Source organism: Pholis gunnellus (genome assembly GCF_910591455.1).
Source record: "Pholis gunnellus genome assembly, chromosome: 2".
Lineage (NCBI taxonomy): Eukaryota > Metazoa > Chordata > Actinopteri > Perciformes > Pholidae > Pholis > Pholis gunnellus.
Window position 1 is genome coordinate 5410769 of NC_136536.1, and position 6851 is coordinate 5417619.

Sequence of the window (6851 nt, forward strand, 5' to 3'; positions counted from 1 at the left end):
AGCCTTACTGTCCTGAGGGGTCCATGCGTTATGATTTTAGCCTGTGTCTAACTTGACTGGACATTGCTTTTATTTCCATCACTGTCCATACTCTCATTGGTTTTCATTTCTACACATGTATCTTGTTTACCAGTTTCATTGCCCACTTCCTTTTTTTGTTCTCCATCCCCTTTGTTTTCATCTTCAGCTCTGCTTATTTTACCAGCAGGACTTTTCTCCTGCTCCTGTCTTTGCCCTCTGATCAACTCTCGCTCTCGACTCACTGGTCTACCTTTACTCCACGTCCTGTCTGTTGGGTGACTCATTTTTTTCCGTTTTGGGCTAAGGACATCAGGATTGTTGCTCATATGATTCGGATAGCGTATGATACCTTCTGTTGGAGTGGGAAGCAAGGCAGCTCTGTGTCTCTGGAGCTTTACTGCATGCTGAGTTGGACCTAGGGGTCCATTGTATGTTGCAGAATGTGGATCCCTAGGGCCTTGGGATCTGTCAACTAGATGAGGACTATTGAAATGAGGTGATGCTGTCATGTCTGGCCCTCTGCTATCACATCCTGGGCCCCTTATATTTGACCCTTGCATGTCATCCTTCATGGCTGGCTCAAATTCTAACCCTGGGCCCATATCTGGAAATCTTCTATCAGACCTAGGACGCTCAGTGTTTGTATCCCACCTCCCAAGCCCATGTCTTGTATCTGAAGTTAAAGGTGCTCCCCTAATATCTGTTTTACCAGGCCCTAATCTTCTCATATCAGGACGTCTTTTTCCCCTCCTAAAATCATGCTCAAATCCTAGTCTACCTGTTCTATGGATTTCCACGTCTACACCTTGCATTTCAGATCCTAATTCCCCACAATCTGAAAACCTTTCATCAGTCCCAGGACCGTCAATGTTTGAAATTCTGTTTTCAGGCCCTGAACGCCTTGAATCTGGACCTCTGGGGCCTCTTCTATCGAGACCTTCCAGTTCAAAATCTCTCCTGTTTGGGCATGAATTCATCAAGTTTGGAGCCCCACGTCCTTCCATGTCTGGCCTCATATTACCCCTGAAATTTGGCTGGATCCAGTCATTCTCAATATGCTCTCCTCTCATATCTGGTCCTGGTTCTCCCATATTTGGACCTCTACTATCACAGCCTTGACCTCGATTGTCTGGAACTCTTTCCCCACTGAAAAATGGTCCATGTCCCCTTCTATTTGGTCCAGCACCCCCTCTTTCTGGCTCTCTCCATCCATTTCCAGGTCCTCCCCTACCAGGCCCTGGGCAAACTATTTCTTGGTCACCCTGGACAGGCCCAGGGCCCCTGGAAACAGGACCACTCCAATCATCTCCTGGACCTCTCAAAGGCCCTGGAAATGGCATATTTGGTCTTTCCTGTATGGACCTTGGCCCTCTACTTTCAGGGCCTCTCCATTCTCCACAAGAACTTTGACTACTATGTTCTGGAACCTGCTCACCGGGACCTTCCTGTATGGGGCCTGGACCTCTGTTGCCATGTCTTTTCCAATCATCTCCTGAGCATTCTCTTTCATTTCCTACAGACTCCATATTGGGCCCTCTTCCATCAGACCATTGTTCCTCTGTGTCGGTGCCTCTCCTATCAAGTGGAGAGCCCCTAACGTCTGGCCCTTTCCATCGGTCTCCCCGATTTAGACTGCTTATATCTGGCCGTAGTCCTCTAATGCCTCTCCTTATAGGCCTTGAACCCCTCAAGTTTCGTCCTCTTCTATCGGCTCCTTGGCCAGCAATATCTTGGCTCTCTTGGATAGGTTCTGACCCGCCAAAGTCAGGCCCTACCCAGTCATCTCTTCTTTGCCTTACACCTTCTGAATTTGGACCTTTTTGTCTGATGCCTGGGCCTCTAAAGTCTGGACCACCAGATCTTCTGCATTCTGGTCCTAGGCCCTCTATGTCCGGGCCTCTTCTCTCAGGCTCCCTGAAGCCTGAGCCTACAGGTTCTTGTCTGCCAGGCCCAGGGCCCTCAATGTCTGGACATCTACTTTCACAACCTAGTCCTCTAAAATCTGGACCTCTTGGATGTTTCCCATCAGGCCCGGGACCATCCATAACAGTTCTTTCAGGCCTCACCCCCCTGATGTGTGGACCATGCCAATCAGACTCTGGGCCCTCCACATTTGGAGGTCTTCTTCCTGGCTCAGGCCCTCTAAAATGTGGGCCTTCTGGACCTCTCCTGTCAGCTCCTGGGCCCTCTCTGTTTATATCTGAATACTGAATCCCTGGTCTCCTCATGTCTGGACCTCCTGGCACTCTCCTGTTGGGCCCTGGACCCTCCATACTGGAACCAGGTCCTTCCGGCCTTGGTCCCCTGATAACTGGACCTCTCCTGTCAGGCCCTGGGCCCTCAATATTTTGTTGTCCACTTTCTGGCCCTGGACCCCTGATGTGTGGTCCTCTCTGTCCTCTTCCACCAGGCCCTGGACCTTCTATGCCTGGACCAGTTCTTTCAGGCTCCATTCCAGTAAACTCAGTCCCTGGACCTCTGACATATGGTCCCCTCCTGTCAGCACCATGCATATCAGTGTTTTGATCTCCGAGACCTCTCCTGTCAGGTCCCTGACTCTTCATAGAGGGACCTCTACTTTCATACCCAGGCCCTCTAAATTCTGGACCTCTTGGTCCTCTTCTGTCAGGCCCTATTCCATCCATAGCTAGATCTCTTCTGTCAGGCCCTGGTCCCTGGAAACCAGGACCTCCTGGTCCTCTCCTGTCTGGTTCTTGACTGTCCATAGGGGGACCCCTACTTTCATGTCCTGGCCCACTAAAATGTGGAACTTCTGATTCTCCCCTGGTAGGCCAGAAACCACCCATAGCAGGACGTTCTCTATCAGGTCCTGGTCCACTGAAATCTGGACCTGTGGATCTGTTAGGTCCTGGGGCCTCCATAGCTGGACCTCTACTTTCAAGTCCTGGTCCTCTGAAATCTGGACACCCAGATTCCCTACTATCAGGCCCAGTACGCTCCATAGATAAACTTCTCCTCTCGGGCCGTGATCCTCTGAAATCTGGACCTATAGGTCCTCTCCTGTTAGGTCCTGGGGCCTCCATAGCTGGACCTCTCCTCTCAGGCCCTGGTCCCCTGAAATCTGGACCTCCAGGACCTCTCCTGTCAGGCCCTGGACCCTCCATAGCTGGACCTCTCCTCTCAGGCTCTGGTTCCCTGAAATCTGGAACTCCAGGTCCTCTCCTTTCAGGCCCTGGACCCTCCATAGCTGGACCTCTCCTCTCAGGCTCTGGTCCCCTGAAATCTGGAACTCCAGGTCCTCTCCTTTCAGGCCCAGGACCCTCCATAGCTGGACCTCTCCTCTCAGGCCCTGGTCCCCTGAAATCTGGACCTCCAGGACCTCTCCTGTCAGGCCCTGGACAATCCATAGGTGGACCTCTCCTCTCAGGCTCTGGTCCCCTGAAATCTGGAACTCCAGGTCCTCTCCTCTCAGGCTCTGGTCCCCTGAAATCTGGAACTCCAGGTCCTCTCCTTTCAGGCCCTGGACCCTCTGTAGCCTTACCTCCCCTCTCAGGCCCTGGTCCCCTTAAATCATGACCTCCAGGTCGTCTTCTGACAGGCCCTGGACCCTCCATAGCTGGACTTCTTCTTTCAGGTCCCGGTCCTCTGAAATCTGGACCTCCAGGTCGTCTCCTGTCAGGCCCAGGACCCTCCATATACAAGCCTCTGCTTTCAGGCCCTGGACCCCTGAAATCTGGACCTCCGGCTCCTCTCCTCTCAGGCCCTGGACCCCTGAAATCTGGACCTCGGGGTCCTCTCCTCTCAGGCCCCTCCATAGAAAAGCCTCCGCTTTCAGCCCCTGGTCCTCTGAAATCTGGACCTCCAGGTCCTGTCCTGTCAGGCCCAATACCCTCCATAGCATTACCTCTATTTTCAGGCCCCTGTCCCCTGAAATCTGGAACTCCAGGTGCTCTCCTGTAAGGACCAGGACCCTCCATAGATAAAAATCCTGTTTCAGGTCCCGCTTCACTGAAATCTGGACCAGGCCCAGGACCCTCCAAAGCTGGACCTCTCCTTTCAGGCCCTGGACCAACAATATCAGGTCCTCTCCTTTCAGGCCATGATTCATTGAAATCTGGACCTGCCAGTACTCTCATGTCAGGTCCTTGACCCTCCATAGCTGGACCTTTTCTCTCAGGTCCTGGTCCTCTGAAATGTGGACCCCCAGGTCCTCTATTGTTAGGCCCTGGACCCTCCATAGCTAGCCCTCTCTTTTCAAGTCCTGGTCCCAAAATGTCTGGACCACCTGGTCCTTGCATACCAGGTCCTAAATTGCCCCTAGTTGGACCTCTCCTTTCAGGCTCTTGTCCCATGAAATCCGCACTTCTTGCTCTCCTCCTGTCATGCCTGAGGTCCTCCATGTTTGGGCCACTCATTTCAGACCCTGGTTCTCTAAAGGCTAGGTCTCTAGCATCTCTTCTATCAGGCTGATGAATTTTCAGTTCTTCTTCAAATGGCTTCCCTCTGACTGGACCTGATCCTCTCCAATCATCTCTTGTGTCTGATCCTGGGCCACTCCAATCTGGACCCCTCATATGTGGACCCAGGCCTATATTTTGACTCCTCTGGCCCCTCATATCAGGACCAACACCGGGTACTGTGACTCTCCAATCTGGATTTGCAATGTTTGGAAAGCCACCACTCCTTGTTTCTGAGCTACCCACACTATCCATATCTTGACCAGGTGGCATATAACTGCTTTCTGGCCTTCTTAATTCATGCATAGTTTCTGATTCTCTCCGGTCAGTGCCATGCACACTCCTTTCAGCCCTAATATCAGGCCGTGGCTCCTTGAATATTTCTCTAGATCCACTATTGTCTTGTCCACCACTTTCATTTTTTATGGTTGGCCCTGGTTCTCTCATGGGTAAATCTTGCCCTCTTTGTAAGCCCCACCTTTCATTTGTCGTTGCTCTTAGAACTCTACCCTCTGAACCTGTAGTTGCATTTGAATCTAAACTCCTCTCTCGAACACCACCCGTCCTGCTCAAGACTGCATCTCTTCCATGAGCCTGAAAATACCTTTTCGAAGGGCCCCTTTCCTCTAAAACTGGACTGCCATCATGCCTCGATTGCCTTTGAACTCTTCCTGAACCCCTAAAAGATGGACCTGGTCTCCTTGTATCTGGACTTGGATCTCTTACACCACCAGCCCTCATAGCAGATCTCATACCTCCAGTATGTGGACTTTCACCCCTATCTTTTTGGCTGCTACCTCTTCCTATAATATCTGGAGCCTGTGTGACAGCTGTTAAAAGAATTTGTCCTCTCATTTCTGTATCGCTGAGTCTCATATCAGGGCCTGGGCCTTTTATTTCTGGGTTCACACCTTGCATACTATATAGGTCTCGTGTATGTGATCCAGGTCCCCAAATGTTGGGACTTATTCCTTGCATGCCTGGATGTCTCATATCAGGTCCTGGGAATCCAATTCCTGTTTCTCTACAATCTATCTGTGGAGTCCTATGTCCAAGTTCTTTCACATCTAATCCTGCATTCCTGATACCTGGACCACCTTTACCAGGTGCTGGATGCTTTCGTAGAGGGTCTATTTCAGTTCCTGAGCCCTGAACATCTGTGCCTGTAGCTTGGTTTGAAAGTCCTCCCCCTTGACGCAGAACATCTTGATGCTTTAAACCTGGAATTTCCCCTTCTATTCGTTTGTCTGCCTCTATCATATCCTTTTCTCTGACACCTGGGCCTTTAAGATTTAGACCTCCAACAGAAGGCCACAGCATATTGGACATTGTTGTTTGACCTCCATCAGGCAGATAATCATTTTCAACTTTAACATGTTGCGTTGAAACGCTGATATTCATCAAAGGATCTCCGATTTCCTCAATTTTTACAGAGTTACTATTTGCTATGATGCTAGGTTTCAAAAATTGGGGTTCTGGATCAGGGCTATGAGGAGAATCTCGAATGGGTGGATCAATTTCTCTTAAAGGGACTGCACTGTCGATTTTGTTCATAAACAGAGTCTCCTGTTGAGAGGGTTTAGCGACGTGTGTAGAAGAACCACTACCTGTGTCATCATGGCCACTGACTGAAGTTTTTTGAGGCTCCTGGGATTGTGGTGGTTCTGAAGTTTCAAGCTTCACATTGTGACGAAGTTCATTTGTACAGGGAGAAAAGCCTTTACCAGCGCTCTCGACAAGATTACTTTTATGTCCATCAGGGTCATTTTTAATAGTAACCGAGGTAAATGATGATTTGTTACTCTCTGTAAGTTGTCCAACAACAGAGTCTGAAGAGTCTGGAGCATTACATAGAACATTTAAAGCAGTTGATTTCTCAAGGACTTGTGGGGAAGGTCCTCTGCTCTGCCTTGGTGAAAGGGACCCTGAATCTTTTTTTCTAGGAGAAGATGGAGATCTTCTACGGCCATGAGAATGGCGGCGTGTAGTATGCTCTTTACGGTGCCGACCCTGGCGTTCAGACTGCTCTCTAGCTCTATGCCTTGACCTTTCCCTTTCAGTTCTTCTGTGTCTATCCCCTTGCCTACGTCTCCGGGAATGTGAAGGAGAACGCTGCTGTGATCTTGTTGAAGGACTTCTATGGCTGTCTCTTTCACGATGACTTCGCTTCTTTGGTGATAGCCTTCGCTTTCTGCTGTGGTATGAATTAAGAGTGCCCTTGCGGCCGGAACTATGTCCTGATCTAGACAAAGATGAATCACAAGTCTTTAAACTGCCTCCTTGAAATACATCATCTTGCATTTCATTAAAAAGTGTTTCGTCCTCAGGATCATAAGCTACATCAGAATCTTCAATCTCTCCAGCAGAGGAATAATTGTCATTTTCCTTAACATTGTCCTGTGTTTCATCTTG